This window comes from Vicia villosa, unplaced genomic scaffold (assembly GCF_029867415.1).
Source record: "Vicia villosa cultivar HV-30 ecotype Madison, WI unplaced genomic scaffold, Vvil1.0 ctg.000345F_1_1, whole genome shotgun sequence".
NCBI lineage: Eukaryota > Viridiplantae > Streptophyta > Magnoliopsida > Fabales > Fabaceae > Vicia > Vicia villosa.
In genome coordinates, this window is record NW_026705154.1 from 793,371 (window position 1) to 811,311 (window position 17,941).

Sequence of the window (17,941 nt, forward strand, 5' to 3'; positions counted from 1 at the left end):
TATGAAGATAATACGCCATGTATTGCTCAATTACAAGATCATCACACTAAAGGAGACTGAACAAAACACATCTCTCCAAAGTTATTTTCACTAATTATCTTCAGAAGAATGGTGATATAAACATACAACAAAGTCGTTCATGTGATAATCTTGCAGACCTTTTCACAAAGTCACTTCCAAGTAGAACTTTTAATCAACTAGTACAAAAGTTTGGTCTTCATCGTCAAAGAAATGAACGTTCAGCTGAGGGGGAGAAATAAATTTGTTTAAAAGGATATTGTACTCTTTTTCCTTCACTAGATTTTTTCCCACTGGGTTTTTTCTAGTAAAGGTTTTAACGAGACATATCCAAAACAAACATCCAAGGGGGAGTGTTATGAATAATTGGATATTTGTTTCCCAATAATTTTATTCCTTATTTATAATAATTTGTATTTATTACATTGTCTGAATATTATCCTATAAATATGACCAATCTCTTTGTGGAAATACACCGATGAAATAATACAAAATCATTCTATCTTTCTCTCTTCTCTTTGATCTTATTTCTCCTTATTTCATAACAAAAATCTTATTGTAAATAAATTCTTTCACTATTTATTGTTGATTAATTTATGTGGTTACCTAAATAACCTTAAAACCCACCGTACGTAGTGAACAAGTTCTCATGACTAAAACATGTTATATACCTGCTAAGGAGGGTCAGCTCACCAAGACTACCATTTAGGATCTCATTTTTTATATTTATATAGATCTAATTAATTAACATTTTAAATTATTTTATAAACTAATTAAATAATAAAATCTATTAAAAATAACAACAATTTAAGATATATATTGTATGATTAGTTAATTTAAAAATTAATATGGTTTTAAGTTTTCAAAGATTATGTGTAGATTTACCATAGCTTAACTGTAAAAATAAAGAAGCTCTATTTTGTTATTGTTTAATCATAATCAATGTTTTTAGGCCTTTTTAGCCACAGCTTAACCATGCAATTTTTTGAGTTAAATGATTTTTTAATCTATTTAAAATACATTGAGTTTTTCAAGACATATTGGTCACGTGATTATACCACTTCTTTTGTCAATTTTTCACCATTTCATGTTTATATTATCTTTCAAAATTACTCTCTGGAATATTTATTAATGACGGAATCAATTTTTTAAAATCTTTTTTACTATGACAAAAAGGGGGAGAAATGTATTTATGATTTTGATCAATATTCATTCTCAAGAAATCTCGCTGCTTACATTTCAAATTCAAAAATGAGATTTAAATTTGAGATTCAGGAATACACCAACTCTGATAAACGAATTGAATCCTGAATAAGATGAGAGAACTTCTGATAGTTAGTCAGAAATATCTAAAAAAACTTTATTTGATAAAATTTTGTTATTGGAATATCTAAAGACATGCAGAGACTAGGACAGTCAATTTATCTGATAAGATAAAATCCTTTTAACCATGCTTTAGTGATCAGAAAAATATCATTCACATATTATAATGCTCTGCTACTGATGAATCAAAAGTTCTTGTACTATTCTATCAAGCATGATCTGACTTTATTTTGCTCTGATATAATTCACTAAGTTATGAGATACATGAGAAATATGTACTATAACTTATGAATAATCATGAGCTCTGACACTTACTAATCTAAATGCTTTGATATCTGATGCTCCGACTATAATGAATATTTATAATGAGATCAAATGAAATGTAAACAAGGCGCAAAAACCCCTTCATCTTTGTTAAAGTCTTAAGTCTTAGATTCAGGGGGAGATTGTTTAACTCAGGTGGAGTCTTCCAAACAATTTTCAGATATTCATTCCTTCTAAAATTTATATGTATTTGACTCAGGGGGAGCTTATATATCCCAGGGGGAGTTTACTCTATTTAAAAGCTTATTTGTTTATTTTTTGTGATATTACCCTGTCAAATTGTTACATCAAAATATATGGTTTTGTCATCATCAAAAAGGGGAGATTGTTAGAACAAGATTTGGTTCTGCATTCAATCTTTAAGTTTTGATGATAACAATACATATATTTGTATGAAACAATCGTATACTCTAATAGTTTCTTAAGTGTGCAGATTCACTATTTCGGTTGATTAGGATTGTTGTCCAGATAATCATCAAAATCAACATCATCACACATTAGAAGAACTATTCATCTTAATTCTGAAGTGACATCAGCAGTTCTCAAGAATGTTGAATGACTCATTAGAAAAAAGGATTTACAATCTTTCTGAAGGTAAGCGACTACTTAAGATCAGATCTCAGTTCAAATACGCTTCTTGCTTTGAGTTCAGAAATTTGAATGCGTCGTTCAAATAGGTTGCTGCTTTCGACTCTAAAGACTTCATTTTGAATCTGAAGATTAGTTTCTCTTGGAACGTCTACGTTATTTGATCTATTGCAGTACGTAGTGTAGGATTCCGTCTTTCGTGTACTCACTGTTCCCTAAGACTTTTTGGAGTCGTTGCATCAAGGAATACATCGTCTTGTCCTCTCTCGACAGTCATCTTCTCATGAGACTATATGTATGAGACAGTCTTATTTGAAGAAGTTGCCGATCAACAACGTTATTCAAGCTATATTTTAAAACTCAACAAATAAACTTCAAAGAGAAAAGGGGAAAAAGAGAAAAAGAAAGATCTTAAAGAATTTGCACTTAACACTCCGCTGTGAGAAATCTAATTTCTAAGAATCTATATAAACACAAGAGTTGTTGCTCATAGATTGTGTTAAACATTTGAGTTAAACTATTTATATTTCAATCTGTTTATTAGAAGAAATATCTTTTAAACATTTTCATTTGTTAATCTGTTGAGATTTGTATTCCTCAAGTGACTAGGTTGTTAGTCTGTATACTTGAGAGGGCTAATGTGTCTTTCTAAACTCTTAGTGGTTGTTTGTAATCTTTCAAGATTAGTATATTAAGTTCTTGTTTAAGGCGAAATTACCTTAGTGGGTGGACAAGACTAGCATTTTCTAAGGTGAACCTGGATAATCGAAAGTATTATTCTTCTTCTCCCTTCGAACTATCTCACCAACTTCTTGAAATATTTCTTCAAAAGAATTAAAGTTTTTGGAAAACCCAATTCAAACCCACCTTTCTTGTGTTTTTCTTAGCCTTCATATTCACCTTCAGAAGATGCTGCTTATTGTTCACCATGTTATTTTTTAGCAAAAGTCCAAGTGGACGTCTTGGTTCAGATGTATACATTTCTACTGGTTTTAGAGGTTGGAAGAAAGTTAGAAATGAAAAGCATTGTGCATTTCTTAAACACATAGGGAAAGATCCTTGTTCACCACACAACAATGTTATGCAAGCTTGTCGAAATTTATTGAATCAAGATGGGTACATTAGGAATATTATTCTAACTCAAAGTTTCACTGAAATTATGAAGAATCGACTACGTCTCAGGACTTCAATTGATATTGTTCGTTGGTTAACTTTTAAAGCTTGTGCGTTTAGAGGTCATGATGAAAGTAAAGAATCATTAAACCAATGCAATTTTATTGAATTGATAAAACTCTTAGCGTGTTACAATGATGAAGTTGCAAAAATTGTGTTGGAAAATGCTCCATATAATAGCAAGTATACTTCACATCAAATTTAAAAAGAGATCTTACACATTATTTCACGTAGGGTGAAAAAGCATATATTTCAAAATGTAGGAGAGAGAAAAAAAGATTCACCCATAATCTTCTCCATTTATTTTAAAATCCAATGGTTCAGATTAATTCTCACATTCTCCTATAAAAAAGACATTCTCATATGATATGCCGTCTATAGGAAAATGACAATTAGGAACATAAATATAGCTGTTTAATTAGACTTAATTAGGATTAATTTATAAAATTGATGGTCATTTACTTTCTTATATTTATAGTATAGATTAATGTCTAACACTATAAAAACTTTCAATTTTATAACCAACAAATAAGCTAAGAAAATCAGACGCAGTTAGTATATATGGAGCTTCAGGCTAAACTTACGCATCTATTTAGGAGACAAGTCTACTAGTTTGTAATGATTAAGGCCCAAGTTTTATAGGCCCATTTGGATTAATAGTGATGAGTCATTACTATTTAGAAGGATCTAGATAGTGGTTAATTAATGGATTGTAATGTTATAAATAGATGCCTTGTGAATGTAATAGATCATCAAATGAAATGAATGAAGAAATTAATTTTAGAATTGTTATTATCTTTTTAGTGTAGTTTTCTCTCTATTTCTCTTAGCCCCAAAGTTATGTTCATAACATAGTTGCAAATATGTTGAAAATGAATGATGTTAAAAAAATGATCAATTACAAAATTTATAAAGATATCGAAGTTTCAATTTTATAACCAACAAATAAGCTTACGCATATATTAGGAGACAAGTCTGCTAGTTGCAAATATGTTGAAAATGAAGATGATCCATCTCCATCCTGCATTAATAAAGGTTCAAGTGTGTATTGTTTTAATCCAATTAGGTCTTAATCCCATCCCAACAAGTTTAAGACAAGAACAAAAGTAAGAACAAAGAGTGTCTCAAACAAACATGATAAGAACAAAGAACAAGTTTTCCTAAACTACTGACATTTACATTAGCAGCACTACTAGCACTAATAGAGCAAGTAGCACTTTCAAGAGCATGTGAGACAAGGTACTTCTCAGCTTCTTGTGGTAAAGAGAATGCTTTATAAACAGCGGTATGAAAAAAAAGCAAAAAACAATGCTATAAATTTAGCTATATAGGAGCTTACATGTTTGCTTTTTTATTGTAGCTTTTTACTAGAGCATCAAGAACAATGCCGAGGGTTGAGACTCTACCGCAGGTTGTTATTCCTGCAAGGTATGTATTACTCTAATCATTTTGGTTATTCTTTCTTTCTTAAAAAGGCTAACTCTATTCTATCAGTTCAATCCTCAAGACCTACTGAAAATATAACTGAAAGTTAAGTCTTTATTTTGGGGCTGCCGAGAGTGAAACAAAACTTAACATTCAGATATATTTTCAATAAATCCTGAGAATTGAAAGATGGTAAGATAGAATTAGCACTGCTTTTTAAGAAAGAATAGTGTAACCAGAATGATTAAACGGGAGAATTAGCGCTTCTTAACCTTTGTTCTTTGCGCCACCAGAAAGCTACAGTAAACATGTAATTGAGGATGATCCAAAAAGTTGGCATCTATGGGACAGAATTTGCCATCATCATTTCATGTGTCCTCCATTCGAATAAAGATCCTAAAATTAAAATTAATATTTTCTTAATTAAGTGGGAAGCTCAGGATAGAACAAACCTCACCAATTGTTTTGTCAAAACAAAAACTATAGTTAGAAAGCTATGCACTATCTTTTTTCTTTACTCATAAAATGAAAATTGAAACTAGGTAGGAAACTTGCACGACAGAGAAACTCCACACAATCTAGAAATTTACAAACTTCACAATGCTTCCACTATCACCTTACTCCAGATTACAACATAGCTCAGACTCAGAGCCATGATTTTGGTGACTGTTATCTTCGTTTTTTTTTTATTTCTTTGGTTGTTATTGTTCACCATGTTATTTTTTAGCAAAAGTCCAAGTGGACGTCTTGGTTCAGATGTATACATTTCTACTGGTTTTAGAGGTTGGAAGAAAGTTAGAAATGAAAAGCATTGTGCATTTCTTAAACACATAGGGAAAGATCCTTGTTCACCACACAACAATGTTATGCAAGCTTGTCGAAATTTATTGAATCAAGATGGGTACATTAGGAATATTATTCTAACTCAAAGTTTCACTGAAATTATGAAGAATCGACTACGTCTCAGGACTTCAATTGATATTGTTCGTTGGTTAACTTTTAAAGCTTGTGCGTTTAGAGGTCATGATGAAAGTAAAGAATCATTAAACCAATGCAATTTTATTGAATTGATAAAACTCTTAGCGTGTTACAATGATGAAGTTGCAAAAATTGTGTTGGAAAATGCTCCATATAATAGCAAGTATACTTCACATCAAATTTAAAAAGAGATCTTACACATTATTTCACGTAGGGTGAAAAAGCATATATTTCAAAATGTAGGAGAGAGAAAAAAAGATTCACCCATAATCTTCTCCATTTATTTTAAAATCCAATGGTTCAGATTAATTCTCACATTCTCCTATAAAAAAGACATTCTCATATGATATGCCGTCTATAGGAAAATGACAATTAGGAACATAAATATAGCTGTTTAATTAGACTTAATTAGGATTAATTTATAAAATTGATGGTCATTTACTTTCTTATATTTATAGTATAGATTAATGTCTAACACTATAAAAACTTTCAATTTTATAACCAACAAATAAGCTAAGAAAATCAGACGCAGTTAGTATATATGGAGCTTCAGGCTAAACTTACGCATCTATTTAGGAGACAAGTCTACTAGTTTGTAATGATTAAGGCCCAAGTTTTATAGGCCCATTTGGATTAATAGTGATGAGTCATTACTATTTAGAAGGATCTAGATAGTGGTTAATTAATGGATTGTAATGTTATAAATAGATGCCTTGTGAATGTAATAGATCATCAAATGAAATGAATGAAGAAATTAATTTTAGAATTGTTATTATCTTTTTAGTGTAGTTTTCTCTCTATTTCTCTTAGCCCCAAAGTTATGTTCATAACATAGTTGCAAATATGTTGAAAATGAATGATGTTAAAAAAATGATCAATTACAAAATTTATAAAGATATCGAAGTTTCAATTTTATAACCAACAAATAAGCTTACGCATATATTAGGAGACAAGTCTGCTAGTTGCAAATATGTTGAAAATGAAGATGATCCATCTCCATCCTGCATTAATAAAGGTTCAAGTGTGTATTGTTTTAATCCAATTAGGTCTTAATCCCATCCCAACAAGTTTAAGACAAGAACAAAAGTAAGAACAAAGAGTGTCTCAAACAAACATGATAAGAACAAAGAACAAGTTTTCCTAAACTACTGACATTTACATTAGCAGCACTACTAGCACTAATAGAGCAAGTAGCACTTTCAAGAGCATGTGAGACAAGGTACTTCTCAGCTTCTTGTGGTAAAGAGAATGCTTTATAAACAGCGGTATGAAAAAAAAGCAAAAAACAATGCTATAAATTTAGCTATATAGGAGCTTACATGTTTGCTTTTTTATTGTAGCTTTTTACTAGAGCATCAAGAACAATGCCGAGGGTTGAGACTCTACCGCAGGTTGTTATTCCTGCAAGGTATGTATTACTCTAATCATTTTGGTTATTCTTTCTTTCTTAAAAAGGCTAACTCTATTCTATCAGTTCAATCCTCAAGACCTACTGAAAATATAACTGAAAGTTAAGTCTTTATTTTGGGGCTGCCGAGAGTGAAACAAAACTTAACATTCAGATATATTTTCAATAAATCCTGAGAATTGAAAGATGGTAAGATAGAATTAGCACTGCTTTTTAAGAAAGAATAGTGTAACCAGAATGATTAAACGGGAGAATTAGCGCTTCTTAACCTTTGTTCTTTGCGCCACCAGAAAGCTACAGTAAACATGTAATTGAGGATGATCCAAAAAGTTGGCATCTATGGGACAGAATTTGCCATCATCATTTCATGTGTCCTCCATTCGAATAAAGATCCTAAAATTAAAATTAATATTTTCTTAATTAAGTGGGAAGCTCAGGATAGAACAAACCTCACCAATTGTTTTGTCAAAACAAAAACTATAGTTAGAAAGCTATGCACTATCTTTTTTCTTTACTCATAAAATGAAAATTGAAACTAGGTAGGAAACTTGCACGACAGAGAAACTCCACACAATCTAGAAATTTACAAACTTCACAATGCTTCCACTATCACCTTACTCCAGATTACAACATAGCTCAGACTCAGAGCCATGATTTTGGTGACTGTTATCTTCGTTTTTTTTTTATTTCTTTGGTTGTTATTGTTCACCATGTTATTTTTTAGCAAAAGTCCAAGTGGACGTCTTGGTTCAGATGTATACATTTCTACTGGTTTTAGAGGTTGGAAGAAAGTTAGAAATGAAAAGCATTGTGCATTTCTTAAACACATAGGGAAAGATCCTTGTTCACCACACAACAATGTTATGCAAGCTTGTCGAAATTTATTGAATCAAGATGGGTACATTAGGAATATTATTCTAACTCAAAGTTTCACTGAAATTATGAAGAATCGACTACGTCTCAGGACTTCAATTGATATTGTTCGTTGGTTAACTTTTAAAGCTTGTGCGTTTAGAGGTCATGATGAAAGTAAAGAATCATTAAACCAATGCAATTTTATTGAATTGATAAAACTCTTAGCGTGTTACAATGATGAAGTTGCAAAAATTGTGTTGGAAAATGCTCCATATAATAGCAAGTATACTTCACATCAAATTTAAAAAGAGATCTTACACATTATTTCACGTAGGGTGAAAAAGCATATATTTCAAAATGTAGGAGAGAGAAAAAAAGATTCACCCATAATCTTCTCCATTTATTTTAAAATCCAATGGTTCAGATTAATTCTCACATTCTCCTATAAAAAAGACATTCTCATATGATATGCCGTCTATAGGAAAATGACAATTAGGAACATAAATATAGCTGTTTAATTAGACTTAATTAGGATTAATTTATAAAATTGATGGTCATTTACTTTCTTATATTTATAGTATAGATTAATGTCTAACACTATAAAAACTTTCAATTTTATAACCAACAAATAAGCTAAGAAAATCAGACGCAGTTAGTATATATGGAGCTTCAGGCTAAACTTACGCATCTATTTAGGAGACAAGTCTACTAGTTTGTAATGATTAAGGCCCAAGTTTTATAGGCCCATTTGGATTAATAGTGATGAGTCATTACTATTTAGAAGGATCTAGATAGTGGTTAATTAATGGATTGTAATGTTATAAATAGATGCCTTGTGAATGTAATAGATCATCAAATGAAATGAATGAAGAAATTAATTTTAGAATTGTTATTATCTTTTTAGTGTAGTTTTCTCTCTATTTCTCTTAGCCCCAAAGTTATGTTCATAACATAGTTGCAAATATGTTGAAAATGAATGATGTTAAAAAAATGATCAATTACAAAATTTATAAAGATATCGAAGTTTCAATTTTATAACCAACAAATAAGCTTACGCATATATTAGGAGACAAGTCTGCTAGTTGCAAATATGTTGAAAATGAAGATGATCCATCTCCATCCTGCATTAATAAAGGTTCAAGTGTGTATTGTTTTAATCCAATTAGGTCTTAATCCCATCCCAACAAGTTTAAGACAAGAACAAAAGTAAGAACAAAGAGTGTCTCAAACAAACATGATAAGAACAAAGAACAAGTTTTCCTAAACTACTGACATTTACATTAGCAGCACTACTAGCACTAATAGAGCAAGTAGCACTTTCAAGAGCATGTGAGACAAGGTACTTCTCAGCTTCTTGTGGTAAAGAGAATGCTTTATAAACAGCGGTATGAAAAAAAAGCAAAAAACAATGCTATAAATTTAGCTATATAGGAGCTTACATGTTTGCTTTTTTATTGTAGCTTTTTACTAGAGCATCAAGAACAATGCCGAGGGTTGAGACTCTACCGCAGGTTGTTATTCCTGCAAGGTATGTATTACTCTAATCATTTTGGTTATTCTTTCTTTCTTAAAAAGGCTAACTCTATTCTATCAGTTCAATCCTCAAGACCTACTGAAAATATAACTGAAAGTTAAGTCTTTATTTTGGGGCTGCCGAGAGTGAAACAAAACTTAACATTCAGATATATTTTCAATAAATCCTGAGAATTGAAAGATGGTAAGATAGAATTAGCACTGCTTTTTAAGAAAGAATAGTGTAACCAGAATGATTAAACGGGAGAATTAGCGCTTCTTAACCTTTGTTCTTTGCGCCACCAGAAAGCTACAGTAAACATGTAATTGAGGATGATCCAAAAAGTTGGCATCTATGGGACAGAATTTGCCATCATCATTTCATGTGTCCTCCATTCGAATAAAGATCCTAAAATTAAAATTAATATTTTCTTAATTAAGTGGGAAGCTCAGGATAGAACAAACCTCACCAATTGTTTTGTCAAAACAAAAACTATAGTTAGAAAGCTATGCACTATCTTTTTTCTTTACTCATAAAATGAAAATTGAAACTAGGTAGGAAACTTGCACGACAGAGAAACTCCACACAATCTAGAAATTTACAAACTTCACAATGCTTCCACTATCACCTTACTCCAGATTACAACATAGCTCAGACTCAGAGCCATGATTTTGGTGACTGTTATCTTCGTTTTTTTTTTTATTTCTTTGGTTGTTATTGTTCACCATGTTATTTTTTAGCAAAAGTCCAAGTGGACGTCTTGGTTCAGATGTATACATTTCTACTGGTTTTAGAGGTTGGAAGAAAGTTAGAAATGAAAAGCATTGTGCATTTCTTAAACACATAGGGAAAGATCCTTGTTCACCACACAACAATGTTATGCAAGCTTGTCGAAATTTATTGAATCAAGATGGGTACATTAGGAATATTATTCTAACTCAAAGTTTCACTGAAATTATGAAGAATCGACTACGTCTCAGGACTTCAATTGATATTGTTCGTTGGTTAACTTTTAAAGCTTGTGCGTTTAGAGGTCATGATGAAAGTAAAGAATCATTAAACCAATGCAATTTTATTGAATTGATAAAACTCTTAGCGTGTTACAATGATGAAGTTGCAAAAATTGTGTTGGAAAATGCTCCATATAATAGCAAGTATACTTCACATCAAATTTAAAAAGAGATCTTACACATTATTTCACGTAGGGTGAAAAAGCATATATTTCAAAATGTAGGAGAGAGAAAAAAAGATTCACCCATAATCTTCTCCATTTATTTTAAAATCCAATGGTTCAGATTAATTCTCACATTCTCCTATAAAAAAGACATTCTCATATGATATGCCGTCTATAGGAAAATGACAATTAGGAACATAAATATAGCTGTTTAATTAGACTTAATTAGGATTAATTTATAAAATTGATGGTCATTTACTTTCTTATATTTATAGTATAGATTAATGTCTAACACTATAAAAACTTTCAATTTTATAACCAACAAATAAGCTAAGAAAATCAGACGCAGTTAGTATATATGGAGCTTCAGGCTAAACTTACGCATCTATTTAGGAGACAAGTCTACTAGTTTGTAATGATTAAGGCCCAAGTTTTATAGGCCCATTTGGATTAATAGTGATGAGTCATTACTATTTAGAAGGATCTAGATAGTGGTTAATTAATGGATTGTAATGTTATAAATAGATGCCTTGTGAATGTAATAGATCATCAAATGAAATGAATGAAGAAATTAATTTTAGAATTGTTATTATCTTTTTAGTGTAGTTTTCTCTCTATTTCTCTTAGCCCCAAAGTTATGTTCATAACATAGTTGCAAATATGTTGAAAATGAATGATGTTAAAAAAATGATCAATTACAAAATTTATAAAGATATCGAAGTTTCAATTTTATAACCAACAAATAAGCTTACGCATATATTAGGAGACAAGTCTGCTAGTTGCAAATATGTTGAAAATGAAGATGATCCATCTCCATCCTGCATTAATAAAGGTTCAAGTGTGTATTGTTTTAATCCAATTAGGTCTTAATCCCATCCCAACAAGTTTAAGACAAGAACAAAAGTAAGAACAAAGAGTGTCTCAAACAAACATGATAAGAACAAAGAACAAGTTTTCCTAAACTACTGACATTTACATTAGCAGCACTACTAGCACTAATAGAGCAAGTAGCACTTTCAAGAGCATGTGAGACAAGGTACTTCTCAGCTTCTTGTGGTAAAGAGAATGCTTTATAAACAGCGGTATGAAAAAAAAGCAAAAAACAATGCTATAAATTTAGCTATATAGGAGCTTACATGTTTGCTTTTTTATTGTAGCTTTTTACTAGAGCATCAAGAACAATGCCGAGGGTTGAGACTCTACCGCAGGTTGTTATTCCTGCAAGGTATGTATTACTCTAATCATTTTGGTTATTCTTTCTTTCTTAAAAAGGCTAACTCTATTCTATCAGTTCAATCCTCAAGACCTACTGAAAATATAACTGAAAGTTAAGTCTTTATTTTGGGGCTGCCGAGAGTGAAACAAAACTTAACATTCAGATATATTTTCAATAAATCCTGAGAATTGAAAGATGGTAAGATAGAATTAGCACTGCTTTTTAAGAAAGAATAGTGTAACCAGAATGATTAAACGGGAGAATTAGCGCTTCTTAACCTTTGTTCTTTGCGCCACCAGAAAGCTACAGTAAACATGTAATTGAGGATGATCCAAAAAGTTGGCATCTATGGGACAGAATTTGCCATCATCATTTCATGTGTCCTCCATTCGAATAAAGATCCTAAAATTAAAATTAATATTTTCTTAATTAAGTGGGAAGCTCAGGATAGAACAAACCTCACCAATTGTTTTGTCAAAACAAAAACTATAGTTAGAAAGCTATGCACTATCTTTTTTCTTTACTCATAAAATGAAAATTGAAACTAGGTAGGAAACTTGCACGACAGAGAAACTCCACACAATCTAGAAATTTACAAACTTCACAATGCTTCCACTATCACCTTACTCCAGATTACAACATAGCTCAGACTCAGAGCCATGATTTTGGTGACTGTTATCTTCGTTTTTTTTTTTATTTCTTTGGTTGTTATTGTTCACCATGTTATTTTTTAGCAAAAGTCCAAGTGGACGTCTTGGTTCAGATGTATACATTTCTACTGGTTTTAGAGGTTGGAAGAAAGTTAGAAATGAAAAGCATTGTGCATTTCTTAAACACATAGGGAAAGATCCTTGTTCACCACACAACAATGTTATGCAAGCTTGTCGAAATTTATTGAATCAAGATGGGTACATTAGGAATATTATTCTAACTCAAAGTTTCACTGAAATTATGAAGAATCGACTACGTCTCAGGACTTCAATTGATATTGTTCGTTGGTTAACTTTTAAAGCTTGTGCGTTTAGAGGTCATGATGAAAGTAAAGAATCATTAAACCAATGCAATTTTATTGAATTGATAAAACTCTTAGCGTGTTACAATGATGAAGTTGCAAAAATTGTGTTGGAAAATGCTCCATATAATAGCAAGTATACTTCACATCAAATTTAAAAAGAGATCTTACACATTATTTCACGTAGGGTGAAAAAGCATATATTTCAAAATGTAGGAGAGAGAAAAAAAGATTCACCCATAATCTTCTCCATTTATTTTAAAATCCAATGGTTCAGATTAATTCTCACATTCTCCTATAAAAAAGACATTCTCATATGATATGCCGTCTATAGGAAAATGACAATTAGGAACATAAATATAGCTGTTTAATTAGACTTAATTAGGATTAATTTATAAAATTGATGGTCATTTACTTTCTTATATTTATAGTATAGATTAATGTCTAACACTATAAAAACTTTCAATTTTATAACCAACAAATAAGCTAAGAAAATCAGACGCAGTTAGTATATATGGAGCTTCAGGCTAAACTTACGCATCTATTTAGGAGACAAGTCTACTAGTTTGTAATGATTAAGGCCCAAGTTTTATAGGCCCATTTGGATTAATAGTGATGAGTCATTACTATTTAGAAGGATCTAGATAGTGGTTAATTAATGGATTGTAATGTTATAAATAGATGCCTTGTGAATGTAATAGATCATCAAATGAAATGAATGAAGAAATTAATTTTAGAATTGTTATTATCTTTTTAGTGTAGTTTTCTCTCTATTTCTCTTAGCCCCAAAGTTATGTTCATAACATAGTTGCAAATATGTTGAAAATGAATGATGTTAAAAAAATGATCAATTACAAAATTTATAAAGATATCGAAGTTTCAATTTTATAACCAACAAATAAGCTTACGCATATATTAGGAGACAAGTCTGCTAGTTGCAAATATGTTGAAAATGAAGATGATCCATCTCCATCCTGCATTAATAAAGGTTCAAGTGTGTATTGTTTTAATCCAATTAGGTCTTAATCCCATCCCAACAAGTTTAAGACAAGAACAAAAGTAAGAACAAAGAGTGTCTCAAACAAACATGATAAGAACAAAGAACAAGTTTTCCTAAACTACTGACATTTACATTAGCAGCACTACTAGCACTAATAGAGCAAGTAGCACTTTCAAGAGCATGTGAGACAAGGTACTTCTCAGCTTCTTGTGGTAAAGAGAATGCTTTATAAACAGCGGTATGAAAAAAAAGCAAAAAACAATGCTATAAATTTAGCTATATAGGAGCTTACATGTTTGCTTTTTTATTGTAGCTTTTTACTAGAGCATCAAGAACAATGCCGAGGGTTGAGACTCTACCGCAGGTTGTTATTCCTGCAAGGTATGTATTACTCTAATCATTTTGGTTATTCTTTCTTTCTTAAAAAGGCTAACTCTATTCTATCAGTTCAATCCTCAAGACCTACTGAAAATATAACTGAAAGTTAAGTCTTTATTTTGGGGCTGCCGAGAGTGAAACAAAACTTAACATTCAGATATATTTTCAATAAATCCTGAGAATTGAAAGATGGTAAGATAGAATTAGCACTGCTTTTTAAGAAAGAATAGTGTAACCAGAATGATTAAACGGGAGAATTAGCGCTTCTTAACCTTTGTTCTTTGCGCCACCAGAAAGCTACAGTAAACATGTAATTGAGGATGATCCAAAAAGTTGGCATCTATGGGACAGAATTTGCCATCATCATTTCATGTGTCCTCCATTCGAATAAAGATCCTAAAATTAAAATTAATATTTTCTTAATTAAGTGGGAAGCTCAGGATAGAACAAACCTCACCAATTGTTTTGTCAAAACAAAAACTATAGTTAGAAAGCTATGCACTATCTTTTTTCTTTACTCATAAAATGAAAATTGAAACTAGGTAGGAAACTTGCACGACAGAGAAACTCCACACAATCTAGAAATTTACAAACTTCACAATGCTTCCACTATCACCTTACTCCAGATTACAACATAGCTCAGACTCAGAGCCATGATTTTGGTGACTGTTATCTTCGTTTTTTTTTTTTATTTCTTTGGTTGTTAATTGTTGTGAATGAAAATATGGTGAGCATGGTTTCTGAATTTAAAAGATAAAAGTGGCAACAAGCAAATAAACTTTCTCATCTACTTAATCTAAATGCAAGGTTGTCATGATGACAACCTTTGCAACAACCTTAAACCCTAAAAATGATGTGTCATTCTAATATAACACCAATGCTGACGTGTCAATCTCTTAAATTTTTTAATATTAGTTAACTATTTGTATTGTAATATTTTGAAATACATAGTTTAATTAGTTTTTCATTTTATAGAATTATAACTCAATAATTAAATACACGACTCTTTGAAAATTTAATATGTAACATTTTTATATTCTATTTATTTTAAAATGTATTCTTATTAGAAAATTAATAAATAAATTATATTCTTATTATGAAGACAATATAATTTTAGTCAAAAATATTAGTAAAAATATTTTAGTATAATATAAAATTATAATAGTCTTTGTTATACTAAATAAAATTATAATGAAAGTTACATAATTTTATTATTGCTACAATGTTAATAAATAATTCTCTTTAAACTTATAATTTATTAATGAGTAATCAAATTTTTTTGTTATACTAAATAAAATTATAATAATATTTCATATAATAATATTATAATAGTCTTTGAATTATTCTAAACATATAATAAATTTTTTCTATTCCATAACTTCCTATCATTATTCATTTTTTTTTATATTCATTAAAGATATCATAAAGTCTATTTTAATAGGTCCTTTATGCAATATTTATTATTATTTATCAGTTACAATTTTTATAAATAATAATATTCTAATTATTAAACGTAACCGATAATATATTTACTCTTAAATATATTCTAATTATTGTTCTAACTGTAACCGATAATAATAATAATAATATTTTAATATTTATTAACTCATTATTTTAGTCACTGTTACACTTCATTTCTCACTTTTAATTTTCTAATTAATAAACGTTTAGAATTTTTCACTAATTCCCATCTATATCTTAATTAATATGATCCATTCACAATTTAACTCTATTTAAATTCCAACTAATCATGTTTCCTCTTTAATCTGTTAACTTTTCCCCAATCTCCATTTTCATCTCTTAAGTCAATATGAAAATTCATCTTCCGTGCCACTGTTGATCATGTTTGTTCTGCTAGATCAAGCCATCCACAAATTTCATTGTCCCCAGAATTTCTATTTTATGTAGAACTGTTGTCGCAAAATTGTTTTAGAAATTGTCACTCTGACAACTACGTCTCTTTCAAGAAATATTCATCCAATCATGTATATATACTAAATATTAAATATAAATGTTGGTTTTGATTTTGATTTGTGATCATTTAACAAAAGTTGCAATATTTTAACAGCTTTTTAATTTTGTATTGTTATTTTTGTTTATTTTTCTTAATCTTTATATTATCTTGACTATTCATTAGTTAATGTTTGACTTTGATTTGTAATCACTTTTTAGCAGTAATTTTGTAGTAGAATTTTAATTTTGTAATGTAATTTTTGTTTATCTTTCTTAATTTTCATATTATCGTGACTATTCATTAGTTAATGTTATATAATACTAACTTAAGTAACTTTATCTCATCTTTATATTGTGGTTTCAATTGTATCTTTAGTGTTCAAGAAATCGATGACAAACGAATCTTAGAGGTAAGTTTGTCTCTAACCCTTTTAATTGCATCGACTAAACTTGAAATTATAAAATTTGATTTTAGAATTTTTAAATATAGGAGATGATACTATATAAAATTAAATAAATTATATTAATATGTCCATAATAATTATAGTTTACTTTCTCTTTACTATAATTAACCGAAAAAAATAAAAAAGATGTGAAAATTAATTTTTTTTTTATTGTCTTACTTTTCATTCATCATTTTAATTACATCTTATAAGTGATTTGAACATTAAAATTTATCTTTTTTCGGTTGAAATCACATAATATTTTATTTTTATTTATTTACAAGTTTATTATGTGATTGAATAAAATCAATAAGTAGAGAGCCAAATAATTGAAATTCAATTGTACTTACATTTTCAATAACAATGATGTTTTTAGATTTTTATAATTGCGATTTAATATTTTTGAAATATAAAAAAATAAATATGAACTATAAAAAATAATAATAATCCCGTGCATCGCGCAGGTCATAACCTACTTGATATAACTTTTGTTAGTCTGATATTCTAACTATTTTTATAGTTTTTTATTGGTTGATGTGATATGACTTTTTTCCATGTGAATCAAAAGATTATGATAAAATTGTATTACATTATTGTTGTTGGGAAGTCTAATATTCATTCAGGTAAGCACATGTGTATAGTCTAATAAAATAAATAAATGACGATATAAAATCTTATTTAAAAAGAGTGTCACTATAAAAAAAAAACTACTTTTTGAAAATATTTCTTTTTATTAATCTTTATAACTTTTAACTCTCATTTTTTGTATGAAATCTTTAAATCCCACCTTAATAGCTCTTACTTTAATATTATAAAAATATAGTGTCTCAATAAAATTAAAAATTATAACTAATACACACTATAGACAATACATGAATATTAAAAATAAGATTTAATTAAAACAATAAATACTATATAAGAAAAATGAAAAGTAAAAGGAATAAAGTAAGAATTAAAGAATTTGATGTTATATATACTTTATTATTCAAGAAAAAAATTATATTTAATTAAGTTCCGTGTAAAAAAATTGATGGGAATTGAGTTACATTTTAAATCAGGTAATTATTTATTTATATTATTATATTCATAATTGTGTGAATATAAATGTGTAATATTGAATTAACATCCTTAAATATATTTTTTTCTGGATTTTATAATCA